Source organism: Pleurodeles waltl, chromosome 8 (assembly GCF_031143425.1).
Source record: "Pleurodeles waltl isolate 20211129_DDA chromosome 8, aPleWal1.hap1.20221129, whole genome shotgun sequence".
Classification (NCBI taxonomy): domain Eukaryota; kingdom Metazoa; phylum Chordata; class Amphibia; order Caudata; family Salamandridae; genus Pleurodeles; species Pleurodeles waltl.
In genome coordinates, this window is record NC_090447.1 from 1,469,677,138 (window position 1) to 1,469,696,443 (window position 19,306).

Consider the following 19,306-nt stretch of genomic DNA (forward strand, 5'->3'; position numbering starts at 1 on the left):
TGAAGTAGGCCTACTTCAAAGTAAAGTCTCTTGTGAATGTGAAATCCTCCCTTGCCCAGGCCAGGCCCCAGACACTCACCAGGGGGTCGGGGACTGCATTGTGTGAGGACAGGCACAGCCCTTTCAGGTGTAAGTGACCACTCCTCCCCTCCCTCCTGGCACAGACGGCTCATCAGGAAATGCAGACTACATCCCAGCTCCCTTTGTGCCACTCTCTAGTGTGAGGTGCAACCAGCCCAGCTGTCAAACTGACCCAGACAGGGAATCCACAAACAGGCAGAGTCACAGAAATGGTATAAGCAAGAAAATGCTCACTTTCTAAAAGTGCCATTTTCAAACACACAATCTTAAAATCAACTTTACTAAAAGATGTATTTTTAAATTGTGAGCTCAGAGACCCCAAACTCCACATGTCCATCCGCTCCCAAAGGGAATCTACACTTTAATCTGATTTAAAGGTAGCCCCCATGTTAACCTATGAGAGGGACAGGCCTTGCAACAGTGAAAAACGAATTTAGCAATATTTCACTGTCAGGACATATAAAACACATTACTATATGTCCTACCTTAACAATACACTGCACCCTGCCCATGGGGATACCTAGGGCCTACCTTAGGGGTGCCTTACATGTAAGAAAAGGGAAAGTTTAGGCCTGGCAAGTGGGTACTCTTGCCAGGTCGAATTTACAGTTAAAACTGCACACACAGACACTGCAGCGGCAGGTCTGAGACATGATTGCAGAGCTACTTATGTGGGTGGCACAACCAGTGCTGCAGGCCCACTAGTAGCATTTGATTTACAGGCCCTGGCACCTCTAGTGCACCTTACTAGTAAATCAAATATGCCAATCATGGATAAACAAATCAACCATACAATTTACAAAGAGAGCATATGCACTTTAGCACTGGTTAGCAGTGGCAAAGTGCTCAGAGTTCAAAAGCCAACAGCAACAGGTCAGAAAAAATAGGAGGCAAAAAGAGTAGGGATGACCCTGCATAAGCAAGAAAGTCCAGCAGTATCTTTTTCAGTTCTGAAGTTTGTATAAGGTGCACCTTGTTATCTGGCAGCTGGAAGTTGACCCCGTTTCAATAGGCTACTGTAATACATGCATGCTTACTATGGGTAGGAGAAGTAGGGAAAGACTCTTCTGAAAAACGATTGATTAAAGTTACTTGCCTATGTCAGGTGAAAGAAGCAATGTAGCATAAACTTTTCATGAGAAACCTAATCAAATCTTGCCAACTTCCCATGGATGCTGCATCATCCTACATGTAAAAGCGAAGCTCACGGTGCCCCTTGAGAAGAATGCACGGGGCACTGGCCTGCAACTAATGTGTTGCCCACTATGTCAATTCTATGTGGATCTGAAGTTACCTCCACTACCTCTGCAGTGTTGTTCAGTGTTATTCACCCAGTCAGACAGAATGAGCACCAGTCTGGGCCTTAAATGTGCCAATCTACAGCACCTCCAGCAGGCCACAGAGGCAGGCCTCATTAACTCTTCTGTAGCCCTTTTGCTTCCATAGTAAGAGATTGTGCCACAAGTCTCTGAGATTCTTTCTTAAGTGATTGACTAATAAGGCTGTCACTGGGAAGTTTGACCTCAATATTGAATGACAGGTTTATTAGTCATTATGTTTCATGGAACACGAATCTAATGACTGACACATCTGTCTTTGTGCTGTTCAGCTTCTCTGGATGAGGGCAGAGGTGTGCATTGAATGTCTGAACACAAACTGCAGACCATTTACAGCTCTTTGAATAATTCATTGTCTTCTTACAGTAAGGAGCTACCTCCAAAGAGTGAAAATACCTGGACACCGTATTGTAGCAATGCTTCTATAGCATTGGATATTTACTCTTTTTTGACTCCATCACTTCCTCTGCACACTCTATTGCCCCCAAATGTCAGCAATATCAAGTAATAGGATGGCAGGAGGAAACAAATTCACAGTGCGGGTGGAATTACATCGTTCTGTACAAAGGCAAGGCCTTGATTCAAAGATGAGAACGATCACATGAAGGGCAAAATAGTTCTGTGTTCACTGTTATAGTTTTTCTGTACTCTGACTTTAGATTCCACCTAGATCTGAGCTCTTTATACTGGCCTGAGCCATCATACTCTGCTCTTTTCATGGCTAGCCTCGCTCTCGCATGCACATCACACCGGTGCGAGGACCGAGGCTGAACACAAGTCGGCCACCTACTTCCCGGGACTGTTGCACAGGAGATACCATACACACACTGGTCTTCTCCACCTGAACTTTTTTTTTTCCAGCTGAAGTCCCTAAACGCAGAATATAGGAGCTTATATCCACTTAATATGCCTATAGATAGGTCTACATGTAAGTAGTGGTATTATGTAGTGAACTCCACGCTTGAGTGCAGTGAAGTGCTGAACAGACTGAGTGAGGCCCTAGGTATGGTTGAAGACAGTTTACAATAAGGTGGTTAGAGCAGGCGCCTATTGTGCAGGGTGGTACCGCTCTTTGAAGAGGTGTGTCTTTAGTAACTTTCTGAATGACCAAAGGATTGTTAGTGGGGATATTGCTCCTGATTCAAAGTGCATTAAGGCTTCTGGTGTCTCCTATTTGAACCTCGTCATTGTTAGTGTAGCTGTGTCTCCACGCTTACTTTGATGCTGTCTACCTGAGGTGGTTAGTGTCTCAGATAGCATGTGGGGGAACCTTTCTGATGACCTTCCAGGTGATGCTACTGGTCTTAGAGAGCACATTCGGCTAGAATGGAAGACAATGAACTTCTTTCAATAGTGGATTATCAGGGGAAACCTCTTCAAGCATTGGATGAGAGGAGCAGCAGCATGGAGAATGCTTTTCAAGGGTGCCAAAGCAGTCTTAGCAGGTTTACTGAACAATGTGCTGCCTTCATCCAGGTGGGAAGGTGTCCACACAAAATTAGTAGACACACATCTACCTACATCCGGAGCAAATTCATGTGTTTTCAAGGTGGAAATAAGCAACCAAATTCTTGTGAATACCAATGACAGCCTAGTCTGTTGTTATGGGAGTTCTCAATGTTTTTCTTGGCGGGCACCATTATCACTTTCTTAACTGCCCTTATCCCCTTTTGTCCCTAAAATGCTACTACCCATTCCATAATTGCCCCTTTTCTTGTACTTAACCAAAACTAATAATTGCAGTAAAACAAATCTCAATTCTCTGAATCAATATTAATAACTAGAACTGTTAAAATAACGTTTTCTATGTATGCGTAATATACCACCATCTTACATTTTCGGAATTATGTAAATTACAGATGTTACTATTATCTAGTTAATCATATTCAATCTACCAACCCAGAAAGGATAAAAGGCTCATTCTGTATTGCAGAGGTTCAAACTTTTGACCACCAGAACATTGCCTTTTAAGCAAACGTTCAACTCACTGAGCATCCTCCCAAATTTGAGAACCCCAAAACTCACCTCTAACATTGGCACACTTAAGTGACATTTAGGTTACAAAAGGATTTGTGAAGTGGGTCCTCTAGATCCGGGGAAGGAACATATTGGCCCTCAATGGGTTTGTGGCATTGAAGAATGTGGCCATCGGACATCAGTGCTCAGCCATCTTTACCGCTTCAGAAATGTCTGTGATACAAGAAAGCGCAAGTGACTGAAGGGGATTGCTGGGCGAGTCAATGCACCCTGCGGCTCCATGGGAATGGGGAATGATGGGCGACATGCCCCCTTGATAGCCCAGCGCCACTTGAACCATCTCTTTGTTAGTTGGGATCCTTGAAAATTCTCCCATCATCAGACGTTCCAATCCCCCCCTCCACCAGACTTTCTTTATATAGTGCATACATGCTTGAATTTGCGTTGCTGATCGCTGAATATTTCTTTTTATTTAATTCGCAGCTTTAATGGCTGTTCCATAACCCTGGGTTTTCATAGGTTGAACAATGGCCGACTTCAGTCTCCCCGTGGACCTCATTTCGCTTCATTTATTAACTTAAATGGCTTTGTTCGTATTGCAGGGAACTGTTGAATAGGCAGCCACTCACTACATGCTTTTTCCCGTATGCAATTATTTCATTTGTTTGGCTTAGCATCGACGTTTTGTAAAGTTTTACAGAGGAATAAATTCTCAAAGGCAACCTAACAATATAAGGGAAATGCTGATTACGGGATATGAAAACGTAAAGGTTATGCAGTTCAAAGCAGCAGGTCTAGGTGAGCCATGGGAATGATTAGGTTTGGGCTTGAAGGGACAAGTGAGAAACCTGTATTTTTAAAAATATATATTTGCATTAGATTCCTATATTTTTCCTAGAGCAAGCTGGGCAGTGGATGAGTATAGAGAGAAATAGAAAAAGCATCTAGGATATAAATCTTATTAAACAGTAACTTAAGTGTACATGTGAAGAGCACACATGCCACCCAAAAGGTATCTTTCTTTGTATTGTATACAGAAAACAGATGTATAGTGTTACTCTAGCTAATTCACTGATCGTCCTTGTATTGACTTTAGAAGGATGAAAGGCTTAGTGGGCACACCAGGAATCAAAACCATGACCCAGAGGATCAAAGACAGATCACTGTAATGGATGCATTAGTTCAGCAGTTCTGGGCCACCACTAAATCACTTCTAGAAACCACAGACCCCCGTCTAAACAATTTCTATGATTTTAATCTCAAAACAATACACAAAAATAAAGAAATGGGTATATACCAAACAAAAAACATATGAAATGCTCTTTTAAATCATAAACAAAAATATGCAGCAATTGAAATGCTTAATGACAAGGTTGGAGCTTTTCAAAACGTACTTTACTTTTGTTTCTAAAAGACAAAGCTGTGCTAGATTCTAGCCCATCAATTTGGGCCTCATTACAAGTGTGGCCGTCTTCAGACCACCACACTTGCAGTGGCGGTCAGAACCACCACTGGTGTGGCGGTCCGACTGCTATATTAAAACCCTGGCAGTCAGACTGTCATGAAAAGGCTGGCGGAGAACAGGTGCAGGGGGCCACAGGGGTGCCCATGCACTTGGCATGGGCAGTGCAGGGGCCACCCTGCCCAGCACAGTCGCAATGTTCACCTTACAGGGTCAGCCACACCCACTGCTGCCAGCAGGTCAGGGCAAGAAACACAAACAAGCACAATCTTCACTTGTTGCCCTGCAAACAGTGAACATTGCGAGGGTTCTGGTGCACCCTACCGGCTATAGCATTACCGCCAGCTCGATTGCGAGCCAGAGACAATGCTGTAGCCTGTTTCCCACTAGGCCGGCGGGTGGAAACAGAGGTTTCCACCCACCAATCAAGCAGGAAACTCTTAATAACGCCGGCAGAGTGGTTGCCAGAAAGGCAGCAGCCATCTTGTCGGAAGTTTGGCAGATGGGCTTTCCCGTCCACCAAACTGGAAATGAGGCTCTTTTGCTCCTAAGGCATGCTCTTGTTTGTCTGTGGCTACCAGTGCTTAAACAGAGGCCACCAAGTGCCCATATTAGGTTATGTCTAAATGCTCTTGCACTGCTCCCACAAATAGAAATAAGGAGGAAAATTTAATTTTTAGCCTCTGATTTCAATTTCCTTCACATGTACAGAGTGTTTAAAATTTTTCAATTTCATGTATGTATCCTTTACTAATTTGCTCTAATTTTTTAGATAGTCAGAGACCTCAGGTTAACAATCATTGCACTAGAATATTAAGTTACCAGAGAAGGACAATCTCACAGAATTGCTGTTAGATATCTTAAAAGAAAGTAGTATTACCGGACAGGACGTAATAAGCGTGTAGGATGTGGTAGCAACCACTAAGCTATGCCTAGATGCAGAGGAAAGATTGCGCTTGTTTGTGTTTCTTGCCCTGACCTGCAAGCAACAGTGGGTGTGGCTGACCCTGTAAGGTCAAATTTACTATTCCAACTATAGTCATAGAATATCTCACAAAATAACAGCTTTCCCCCAAATATTCCATGAGGAATTCTTACTATTCCTTCTCTAGTCCTTGGATATTTTGGGGAACGTTTTAAATTTCCAGGTAGTTTTAGGAAGGGTTGAAAAGTAGTAATTTGAACTACAAAAAGTGCTGCCCTGAGAGCACAGTTTAGGGCTAAAAGTTAGTAATACCAAAGATTGCAGGTTCGAGTGGCCCTCCATCACTGTTGCCAGAGGCTCTAAACTCTTTTTCTCACCCTGCCACGTGCTTCACTTTTGCCCATCCCCAGTGACATCACAATGCTCCACTTTAAAAGGCCAGAAAGGGTAGCATATAGCAGTTAGTTCCCACTGTCGTCTGACAGATTGAACTCAGCATTTCACAAATTTGCAGACTGACAGTTTATTTTATTTTATTATTTCTTAAGGAACAATCGATGTTCTTCTTAATAATAATCTGTGTCAATAATGCCTCCCCTGTATATCACAACTAGACACTGACCCTCATTAGAAGTGGGCCGCTAACTGATGTAATATTAACCACACCCGGTAAAATTCAACTCTGCTGGGTCAAAATGTATTCGGTGCAATAAATAGCAACCAATTACAGGTTTTTCTCATGACAGTAGGGAGTAACATGGATTCTGGTGTTTACTGCATCAAAATCTGCATGCCCCAGTATTTACTGGCAATTCCGCCTCTCCCTCAATTTTGGTAGGTTTGCTCTGATGAAATGTATCCAGGGGATGTGATCTTTATCACAATACTCAGAATTCGGATATGTCCATTAACCAGAGTCAATGCACACGTCAAGACTTTACAACTGACCCGTAATGATGGCCTGTGTAGGAAGCAGGTGAAACTAACACCAATCAATCAGTATCTAAGAAGGGCAGGACTCAGGACATTCTGTAAGAAATACGAGCTCTCATACAAGCAAAAGTGGGTTTATAGTAATGTCATCGAGGCACAGGGCCACAATCACTCCTGCTCGTCACTTCCTCTCTCTTTCAGTTCCATGAAGTGACGACAATTGACCTGAAGCATCACAGTGCTATAAAACTATCTAGAAAGAAATTCACCCAAAGAAGAACATTGCACGCTTTAGTGTTCCAAAACAAAGTTAATTTGCAGGTTTTCTTAGCTTGCAAAAGCCATTTTGGCAACTATGTTACAAAATTCAAAATTATGAAATTCACATCGTTTTGTCACACTAACTCACAGAGCAATGCCTCAGGCCTTTCGATTTTGTTCATATTGATCACGGTTATTTTTAGTCGTTCACAGTTTTAGTCTGAATACTGAAATGTTTGTAATTCTCAAATCGATAGATATGCCTTGATGTCAGAAGCATAACATTGACAACCAAGCATACAATGGCCCCCAATCGTTCAGCAGATTTTAACATCACTAATCAATAGAGTATTTTGTACTTCTGAGCAAAGCATTGTAGAAAACACATCCATGTTTGTCCTCCAGGGATTTCTTGAGCGAGTTAAATGGTGCCATAAAAGGTTCTTAGATATTTACGTGTTTGTCGAATAAATTATGTTTTTTTCCATTTCATGCAGTAGGCAGATTTCTGGCTGACCTCTGCTCGTCATCTGCTTTCGGACACACAAATAATTTTTTGACAATTCTTCTTTTCTGGCACCAGATCCATATTATCGAAAGATCTAGTTCAGTAGCATCACAGCTCAAAATGGCTCCAAAAATACTTAACTCTGAGCATGCTAATGTAGTGTCGCCACAGTGATGTAACTGGGTCGCGAGCCCTACCATGTGCAACCAAGAGAGGAGGGTCTTTACGTTTCACCCCTGTATTTATGCTGTGGTGCAGTGGCTCCCAACCTTTTGACTTTTGTGGACCCCCACTTTATCATTACTTGAACCTGGGACCCCCACAGAATCATTATTGGAATCTGGGGACCCCCCCACTGAGTCATTAGTGGAGCTGAGGACCTAATCTGTTAATATTATTTCATTTTCTAAGCAGTCGCGGACCCCCTGAGGGAGCTTTGCGGACCCCCAGGGGTCCCCGGACCACAGGTTGGGAACCACTGCTGTAGTGAATACGGCCTTCTGGTCACATATTTGGGAGTTAATAAAAGTAACGGAGCCGGCAGGCGTGGTCAGTATTGAGCCCTGTGAAGCCTGCCTGCCAGACCCTAATAAGAAATACACCTTGTATCTGCGTCAGTCATTTATAAGCAGTGCTTGCAATGGAAAAATAGAAGTGCCGGTACTCTGTGCCAGAGTACCTGCTTGTTTCTGAGAAGTGTCGGTACTCTCCAATTAAAAGCATTACGTATTTCTCAAGAAGTGCAGGTACTCTAGGTACTGTACCAGCCCATTTAAAGCACTGTTTATAAGCCTCCCCACATCCCTGTCGGCCTCGCTAAAACAATGTCAAATGCTAATTAAATGCACCAGCGCCAAAAAACGTATCGCCCTGTATGAGCGCTGTGAGAAGGTAGCCTCTTTCTAGCCTTGTTACCCCCACTTTTGGCCTGTTTGTGAGTGTATGTCAGGGTGTTTGTCACTGTTTTCACTGTCTCACTGGGATCCTGATAGCCAGGCCTCAGTGCTCATAGTGAAAACACTATGTTTTCAGTATGGTTGTTATGTGTCACTGGGATCCTGCTAGTCAGGACCCCAGTGCTCATAGGTTTGTGGCCTATATGTATGTGTCACTGGGACCCTGTCACACAGGGCCCCAGTGCTCATAGGTGTGCATGTATATGTTCCCTGTGTGGTGCCTAACTGTCTCACTGAGGCTCTGCTAACCAGAACCTCAGTGGTTATGCTCTCTCATTACTTTCAAATTGTCACTAACAGGCTAGTGACCAATTTTACCAATTTACATTGGCTTACTGGAACACCCTTATAATTCCCTAGTATATGGTACTAAGGTACCCAGGGTATTGGGGTTCCAGGAGATCCCTATGGGCTGCAGCAATTCTTTTGCCACCCATAGGGAGCTCTGACAATTCTTACACAGGCCTGCCACTGCAGCCTGAGTGAAATAACGTCCACGTTATTTCACAGCCATTTTACACTGCACTTAAGTAACTTATAAGTCACCTATATGTCTAACCTTTACCTGGTAAAGGTTAGGTGCAAAGTTACTTAGTGTGAGGGCACCCTGGCACTAGCCAAGGTGCCCCCACATTGTTCAGAGCCAATTCCCTGAAGTTTGTGAGTGCGGGGACACCATTACACGCGTGCACTACATATAGGTCACTACCTATATGTAGCTTCACCATGGTAACTCCGAATATGGCCATGTAACATGTCTATGATCATGGAATTGCCCCCTCTATGCCATCCTGGCATTGTTGGTACAATTCCATGATCCCAGTGGTCTGTAGCACAGACCCTGGTACTGCCAAACTGCCCTTCCTGGGGTTTCACTGCAGCTGCTGCTGCTGCCAACCCCTCAGACAGGCAGCTGCCCTCCTGGGGTCCAGCCAGGCCTGGCCCAGGATGGCAGAACAAAGAACTTCCTCTGAGAGAGGGTGTGACACCCTCTCCCTTTGGAAAATGGTGTGAAGGCAGGGGAGGAGTAGCCTCCCCCAGCCTCTGGAAATGCTTTCTTGGGCACAGATGTGCCCAATTCTGCATAAGCCAGTCTACACCGGTTCAGGGACCCCTTAGCCCCTGCTCTGGCGCGAAACTGGACAAAGGAAAGGGGAGTGACCACTCCCCTGACCTGCACCTCCCCTGGGAGGTGTCCAGAGCTCCTCCAGTGTGCTCCAGACCTCTGCCATCTTGGAAACAGAGGTGCTGCTGGCACACTGGACTGCTCTGAGTGGCCAGTGCCACCAGGTGACGTCAGAGACTCCTGCTGATAGGCTCCTTCAGGTGTTAGTAGCCTATCCTCTCTCCTAGGTAGCCAAACCCTCTTTTCTGGCTATTTAGGGTCTCTGTCTCTGGGGAAACTTTAGATAACGAATGCAAGAGCTCATCCGAGTTCCTCTGCATCTCCCTCTTCACCTTCTGATAAGGAAACGACCGCTGACCGCGCTGGAAGCCTGCAAACCTGCAACATAGTAGCAAAGACGACTACTGCAACTCTGTAACGCTGATCCTGCCGCCTTCTCGACTGTTTTCCTGCTTGTGCATGCTGTGGGGGTAGCCTGCCTCCTCTCTGCACCAGAAGCTCCGAAGAAATCTCCCGTGGGTCGACGGAATCTTCCCCCTGCAACCGCAGGCACCAAAAAGCTGCATTACCAGTCCCTTGGGTCTCCTCTCAGCATGACGAGCGAGGTCCCTCGAATCCAGCGATGCTGTCCAAGTGACCCCCACAGTCCAGTGACTCTTCAGCCCAAGTTTGGTGGAGGTAAGTCCTTGCCTCACCTCGCTGGGCTGCATTGCTGGGAACCGCAACTTTGCAAGCTACTCCGGCCCCTGTGCACTTCCGGCGGAAATCCTTCGTGCACAGCCAAGCCTGGGTCCACGGCACTCTAACCTGCATTGCACGACTTTCTAAGTTGGTCTCCGGCGACGTGGGACTCCTTTGTGCAACTTCGGCGAGCACCGTTTCATGCATCCTCGTAGTGCCTGTTTCTGGCACTTTTCCGGGTGCTACCTGCTTCAGTGAGGGCTCTTTGTCTTGCTCGACGTCCCCTCTCTCTGCAGGTCCAATTTGCGACCTCCTGGTCCCTCCTGGGCCCCAGCAGCGTCCAAAAACGCCAAACGCACGATTTGCGTGTAGCAAGGCTTGTTGGCGTCCTTCCGGCGGGAAACCACTTCTGCATGACTCTCCAAGGCGAGAGGGATCCGTCCACCAAAGGGGAAGTCTCTAGCCCTTTTCGTTCCTGCAAAAACCTCAGCTTCTTCTGTCCAGTCGAAGCTTCTTTGCACCCGCAGCTGGCATTTCCTGGGCATCTGCCCATCTCCGACTTGCTTGTGACTTTTGGACTTGGTCCCCTTGTTCCACAGGTACCCTAGATTGGAAATCCACAGTTGTTGCATTGCTGGTTTGTGTCTTTCCTGCCTTATTCCTCTAACACGACTCTTTTGTCCTTAGGGGAACTTTAGTGCACTTTGCACTCACTTTTCAGGGTCTTGGGGAGGGTTATTTTTCTAACTCTCACTATTTTCTAATAGTCCTAGCGACCCTCTACAAGGTCACATAGGTTTGGGGTCCATTCGTGGTTCGCATTCCACTTTTGGAGTATATGGTTTGTGTTGCCCCTATCCCTATGTTTCCCCATTGCATCCTATTGTAACTATACATTGTTTGCACTGTTTTCTAAGACTATACTGCATATTTTTGCTATTGTGTATATATATCTTGTGTATATTTCCTATCCTCTCACTGAGGGTACACTCTAAGATACTTTGGCATATTGTCATAAAAATAAAGTACCTTTATTTTTAGTATAACTGTGTATTGTGTTTTCTTATGATATTGTGCATATGACACTAAGTGGTACTGTAGTAGCTTCACACGTCTCCTAGTTCAGCCTAAGCTGCTCTGCTAAGCTACCATTATCTATCAGCCTAAGCTGCTAGACACCCTATACACTAATAAGGGATAACTGGGCCTGGTGCAAGGTGCAAGTACCCCTTGGTACTCACTACAAGCCAGTCCAGCCTCCTACAAGCGCTTTACACACGATGCACATAACATAGCAGTTTTCAGATGCAACCCACCCGATCTCTGGAGATGCCTTCCCAGACAGCGGTGCAGCAAAGAAGGTGTGTGTGCTCCCACCAAGGGTAAGGACTAGCGCGGAGCAGACACCGACTGCCCCGTCCGACGCGTGCTTTCGAAGCACAGGCCTCGAAGACCAGCATGGCCCACCCCTACTCAGTATGTGGAGCTAGGCACTGGGGAAACATCTTTAAAAGCTGCAGATGCCCCGTGTGCGCTACCTATGACAGCACACCACCATATGTAGGGTGACCAGACGTCCCGGATTTCCCCGGACTGTCCCGGGTTTCAGAGGACTGTCCCGGTGTCCGGACGCTTTTGTTCATTTTAAATAAATGTCCCGGTTTTTGGGCAAAGGTCAGGTCAACCTGTGAACCTTTTGTTAATTTTAAATAAATGTCCCAGGTTTTGGGACAAAGGTCAGGTCAACCTGCGAGTCAGAAGTGAAAGGTACGCACTCCTTTCACAAGCAGCTCTAGAGTCTTAAAGTATTGAAGAAGTCATTTACTGGTTTCTTCCAGTCTGCTGCTGCTGCAGCCGCCGCAGCCTACACGCGAGCTTGTGTGTCTCACGCACATTACAGGAAAGGACAGGTATAAAAGTGACACTAAAGGCTTTAGTCCTACTTTTATGTCTGACCTCTCCCATTTTTTCTTTTAAAAATCTGGTCACCCTAACCATATGGCAAGGTGGAGTACCCCAAAAAAAAATGATAAACCAGCATAGCAATGTGGGGGAAGAAATAAAGGCAAAAGCCAATTAAAAGAAAATAGTAAAACAGAGGGGAAAAAAAGATGAAGGCACTGTCACACTGGACAGTAGACAGAAATGATACTGCATCAATAAACAGAGCAGTGAAGACAGTGATCACCACAAACGAATTGACACAAAATAACTACCCACTAAGTGTATGGCCACATTTATGATGAAGCTAAACTTCGGTGGTGCCCTAACAAACATCAAAACAGAATGGCCACCATACCGTCCATTGAGCCGTTTGTTGTAGAGGGTGCCCCATCAGCTCAAGCTTCGGAATAGAAAGATTGGATGAGAGAGTGCTACTATTATTCAAGACCACCAAACTGGGAAATGACCATAATATTTCATATAGGTGACAAGGACATACACCGAATATCCGAAACAATTTGGAAGTTGTGCCTAAGACACACCTCACTCTGATTGCGGCCCTAAATGCACACTTCAAATCCATGGCCAACATCGTCTATGAAAGATCTGTGTTCAGACAAGCAAGGCAGCAACCTGAGGGGTCAACTGACACGTTTTACATGCTGCTCAAAGAACTTGCCAGCACGTGTGCTTTCACCACAGAGAATGAGGAAATCAGAGGGCAAATTATCCAAGGGTGTGCCTCAACAAAATTACAAGAACGCATTCTAGAAGAGTCAGGAAGATCCTTAGCTGACATTATGACCATGGGAAGGATGAAAGAGTTGTCAAAAGCATGAGCCTCCCATATGGAAGCAGCATTACAGAGCCTGATCAAAGTGGAACCAGTCAATGTAGTTATGCCGGCACCCACTAGACAAAGCCCAGAAAGATGACACAGTGCTGAGACCATGTGGTCACTGTGGATGGCCACCACATCAGCTCACAGACTGTCCAGCCAGAGGGAAGATATGCACAGGCTGTGGCAAAATAAATCACTTTGTGAAAGTATGCTGCTCCACTAGAGGAAGACCATCGCAGACCACAGTTAATGATGTCCTCGAGATTCAACAAAGGGGCAGTGATATGGATGATGATGAGGAAGAAGAACAGAGGGTTCACTCCATTTTCACTATCAGCACTACTGCTCAAACGAGAGGGAGACAACCAAAGTGCCAGGTACTAATAGGAGGACATCCAGTACTTGCCATAGTGGACACTGGAGCATCAATCAACATAATGTCATCCACAAATTTTCCACCTCCAAATGTGACAGAAGTCTGCAGCTTTTTGGAAATTATAAACTACTCTCGGTGTTTCATCAAGGATCTCACCACTCTAACACAACCTCTAAGAGACCTTACTTAGTCTAGAATAGTATGGTTCTGGGGGCCCGTTCAAGAAAATTTATTTGTAGCCACCAAGGATGCTCTCTCAGCTGAAACGACACTGCAGTACTTTGATCCGCTACAAGACACCACTATCACAGTGGATGCTGACCCAAAAGGGTTGGGAGCTGTGCTGATGCAAAAGGTGGAGGATGAAGAATGGACCCCGGTAGTATATGCCAGCAGGTCTCTCACATAAATGGAGCAGAGATATTGCCAAATAGTAAAAGAGGCCATTGCTATTCACTGAGGATGAAGACATTTTTACCTCTTTGTCCATGGACATTCTTTTACGGTCACCACAGACTACAAGCCTCTCATCCCACTTTTCAATAGCATGGCCTCAAAGGCACCCCCACAAATAGAAACATGGATGCTCCAGCTACAGGAATACAACTGTAAGGTGGAATATCCCCTGTGGCAGCCAAACCTGCAGATTATCTATCTCTGCACCCTTAGGCCGCCACATCAGCAGAAGAAGATGATGCTTGCGAGACTGAGGAATGTGTGAAGTGTGTGGTGGAGAGATCTCAACCTTTGCTCATCTCCCTAGAGTCCATTTGCAGAGTGACCGAAGAAGATGAGTGCCTTCAAAACACTCTGGATACCATGAAAACCAATCAGTGGCACACTGTACAAAAACACTGGCACCACTTCACCCAGAAAGCTCGAATGGGAAGTCTATACCATGTTCAACAAGAATGGACTGTTGATTCTGATGGGTATCTCCTGCGAGGACACCGACTGGTCAGTCCCACCAGCCTCACGGATCGAGCTTTTCAACTAACCCATCCTGGCCACCAGGGCATGGTAAAGACTAGGAGCTGGCTAAGAAACAAGGTATGATTCCTGTTGATGGATGAAAAGGTGGAGGAGCTAATAAGGTCATGCCCATGGTGTGAACCGGTCAGGAGCCATGCGTGCCTGCCCCAATCGAGATGGAGAGAGGACATAGCAACCATGGATCTCAGCCAGCCTTGACTTTCAGGAGTACCCCACACGGGAGACACGCTATGGTGCTGATTGATGACTTTTCAAAATACCTGGAGGTGGAAATAGTTGCTTCACTAATAGCCACTGAGGTCATCCCCAAGACTGAATAAATCCTAGCCACCCATGGTCTGATCAAAGAACTCAAAACTGACAATGGTCAATTGTTATATTTTTGGAGGGATGTAGTGTCGCACCAGTGATGGAACTGGGACGTGAGTGCTACCATGTACAACCAAGAGATAAGGGGTCCTTAAGTTTCACCTCTGTATTTTTGTTGTAGTGAATACACCCATCTACTCACATGATTAGGAGATAATAAAAGCAGCGGGCCCGCAAGTGCGGTGAGTTTTAAGCCGTGTGAAGCCTACCTGCCGAGCCGTAATAAGAAATAGACCATATGTCTGCTTCAGTCATTTATAAACCCCCTCACATCTGTATCGGCCTCACTAACATCACCGACACTACAGCTAAAACAATGCCACATGCCAAATAAATGCACCAGCACCAAAAAATGTATCGGCTTGTACGAGCCCTTTACACACAATGCACATAAGACAGCAGTTCTCAGATACTCATTTTTTTGTTATGTTACAACCCATCTTGTATTCTCAGTAGATGCATACACTTATCTCTGGTCACATCAGATATGTATGATTCAAAAACGCTAAGAGCATGAATCAAGAAAGACGGTATGTGGATTTGCATGGTGCATTTGCATAGAAGTGCTGACCCATAAATTGGGCGTAGTACATATGCAGGGCCACAGAGGGCAGCAGGCATGTGGCACAGCCTCCTCCTTTTAACCCTGATGTCCAGCAAAGCAGGAAGTGGATGGCAGTTGCTTTATTGTTTAATGTATCATGAGATGGCTTTGGGGATCATTAGATGTTCTGATCTTATTCGGGGGTATTAAAAGCTTGCTGTGGTCAACTAGCTTTGCCCCCACTACCTGAATGGCCATGCAAGAATATGTCCATAGTCAACTTTTGCCTTCTTGTGATCACTAAACTGAAAGTGGAATTGTTACCCAAGATGCTTTGTCAATACAATTGGGTTTTTTGCAATTGCAGATGCAAGAAACACAACAATAAATGTGGTCCCAAGGACTTGTGCCAAGAGAGACTCAACAGCTCCCAATCAATTTTTTAGATCTAGTGTTTCAAAACTGCAGAGGCAAACTTTAGTGTGAATTTCAGTTTGGCAACTGATTCTCAGATTTGTAATTAAAAAAACTTCAGTAAAACTCCAGTGTCACTGCCATACATAAGCGTGCTGAAAGAGTTACTAAAGTCAGTTACTAGTTGCAAGATGCCAGAACAACCGTGGTGTACACTAACTTTAGGGTCTTGAGACCCCTGAGAGACATATCAAGAGCATAGCAGACCCATACTGTGGTAAGACCTGTGTAACTGTCCTGAAACAGTCATTGATGGTGACGTGAAGGGTTCTCTTTCAGAAATACATGTGACTTTTTTGTGGACTGCAAACTTTATTTAATGCTGAAAAAACTCTTTCTTAAATCGGACTTGACCCATTTCCATGTGACTTTCAATGCAAGGTAATGGCTGCAAATGGAGACTTCATTCATATTCCCCTGATAGAATTTCAGGTGTTTCTAAATGTCATACCAGAATTATAGAGATCAAAACTTGTGTGGCTGATTTAAGCCAACACCTTGTCTGCTGCAAACAATCTTCCTTGCTGTATCTCAGCACTTGGGTGTTCAAATGTAGCTCATCAACAAAGTCCTACCAGATTTGACAACAATTTGAGATGGACTTTGTTTTAGTCAATTACCCTTTCCCTTGCTTTGAACACCTGACTAGCTGCATCTTATGTTAGAAATGGGGTCTATGGTTGGCTATCAGGTAACCCCCGCACAAGCAAGGACCCTCACTCTAGTCAGGGTAAAAGAGAATCACCCTCAGCTAACCCCTGCTTACCCCCCTTGGTAGCTTGGCACGAGCAGTAGGCTTAACTTCAGAGTGCTGGGTGTAAAGTATTTGTACCAACAAACACAGTAACTTAATGAAAACACTACAAAATGACACAACACAGGTTTAGGAAAATGGGAAATATTTATCTAAACAAAACAAGATCAAAATGACAAAAATCCACAATACACAAGTAAAGTTATCACAAAAAATGCAAAAAGAGACTTTGTGTAATTTTAAAGACAACTCTAATGCTATTAGTGTGAAAATGTACCTTGGGTGCGTCAAAAATAACCCCACGTGGGCGTGTGTGCGTCAAAAAGGGCTTGCAATGCGTCGACTTCACTCACGAGTGAGACCTTGCATGTTTCTCCTTTCTTTGGGTCAGGAGCGTAGTTTCTTCTCTCCGCAGGAGAGCGATGCATCAATCCGGTCAGCACTACACGTCCAGCGGTGCTTGGGTCGGAAATCCAGCGGCACAAAGATCCGAAAACCATGCAGCGTGGGTTGCGATCTCACGAGCCTCTGTCAACAATGCTGTAAGTCGTTTCTCCAGCCCAGGGCGTCAATCGTCGGGTTGCGTTGCAGGCGAGCGTCGATTTTCAGCTGCAGATTGGAGTTGCATTGATCTATTCCCGCACGCGGTCAGTGCGTGGATGTCTTCATCTTAGGCTGCCAACTTTTCCTTTCAGGGTCCCAGGAACTGGATGGGCACCACTTGGCAGAGACTTCAGGTGCTGGCAGAGAGAAGTCTTTGCTGTCCCTGACACTTCAAATAACAGAAGGCAAAGCCCTTGGAGATCTTCACAAGATGGAAGGCACTCAAAGTACAGTCTTTGCCCTCTTACTCTGGCAAAAGCAGCAACTGCAGGATAGCTCCACAAAGCACAGTCACAGGCAGGGCAGCTCTTCATCCTCAGCTCTTCAGCTCTTCTCCAGGCTGAGGTTCCTCTTGGTTTCCAGAAGTGTTCTAAAGTCTGTGGTTTTGGGTGCCCTTCTTGTACCTATTTTGACCGTCAAGGTAGGTCTACTTCATAGGAAAGTCTATCTTGTTTGTGAAATCCTGCCTTGCCCAGTCCAGGCCCCAGACACACACCAGGGGGTTGGAGACTACATTGTGTGAGGGCAGACACAGCCCTTTCAGGTGTGAGTGACCACTCCTCCTCTCCCTTCTGCACAGATGGCTCATCAGGAAATGCAGACTACATCCCAGCTCCCTTTGTGTCACTGTCTAGTGAGAGGTGCAACCAGCCCAACTGGCAAACGGACTCAGACAGGGAATCCACAAACAGGCAGAGTCCCAGAAATGGTTTAAGCAAGAAAATGCCCACTTTCTAAAAGTGGCATTTTCAAACACACAATTTCAAAATCAACTTTACTCAAATATGTATTTTTAAATTGTGAGCTCAGAGACCCCAAACTCCACATGTCTATCCGCTCCCAAATGGAATCTACACTTTAATCATATTTAAAGATAGCCCCCATGTTAACCTATGAGAGGGACAGGCCTTGCACCAGTGAAAACCAAATGTAGCAGTATTTCACTGTCTGGACATATAAAACACATTACTATGGCCCTCATTCCAACCCTGGCGGCCAGGGCGGAGGGCAGCGGAAGCACCGCCAACAGGCTGGCGGTGCTTCCTGGGCTATTCTCACCGCGGCGGTAAAGCCGCGGTCAGAAAAGGGGAACTGGCGGTTTCCTGCCGGTTTTCCCCTGGCCCAGGGAATCCTCCATGGCGGCGCTGCTTGCAGTGCCGCCATGGGGATTCCGACCCCCTTCCCGCCACCCTGTTTCTGGCGGTTTTCACCGCCAGAACCAGGATGGCGGGAACGGGTGTCGTGGGGCCCCTGGGGGCCCCTGCACTGCCCATGCCACTGGCATGGGCAGTGCAGGGGCCCCCTAACAGGGCCCCATTAGGATTTTCACTGTCTGCTTTGCAGACAGTGAAAATCGCGACGGGTGCCACTGCACCCGTCGCACCCCTGCAACTCCGCCGGCTCCATTCGGAGCCGGCTTCTTCGTTGCAGGGGCTTTCCTGCTGGGCTGGCGGGCGGCCTTTTGGCGGTCTCCCGCCGGCCCAGCGGGAAAGCGAGAATGGCCGCCGCGGTCTCCTGACCGCGGAACGGCCATTCGGCGGTAACCGCATGGCGGGCGGCGACCACCGCCCGTCGCGGTCAGAATGACCGCCTATATGTCCTACCTTAACCATACACTGCACCCTGCCCTTGGGGCTACCTAGTGCCTACCTTAGGGGTGCCTTACATGTAAGAAAAGGGAAGGTTTAGGCCTGGCAAGTGGGTACACTTGCTAAGTCGAATTTACAGTTTAAACCGCACACATAGACACTGCAGTGGCAGGTCTGAGACATAATTACAGGGCTACTAATGTGGGTGGCACAACCATTGTTGCAGGCTCATTAGAGGCATCTGATTTACAGGCCCTGGGCACTTCCAGTGCACTCTACTAAGGACTTACTAGTAAATCAAATATTCCAATCACGGATAAACCAATCAACCATACAATTTACACAGAGCCCATATGCACTTTAGCATTGGTTAGCAGTGGTAAAGTGCTCAGAGTTTAAAACCCAACAGAAACAGGTCAGAAAAAATAAGAGAAAGGAGGCAAAAAGTCTGGGGATGACCCTGCAAAAGGGAAAATTCCAACAGTTACTTTGGGTCAACTTGTGCCATTTATTCACACTTGATCTTCTGGTACAATTTCGATAATTTGTGCTCCTTAATATTCTAATTTTAT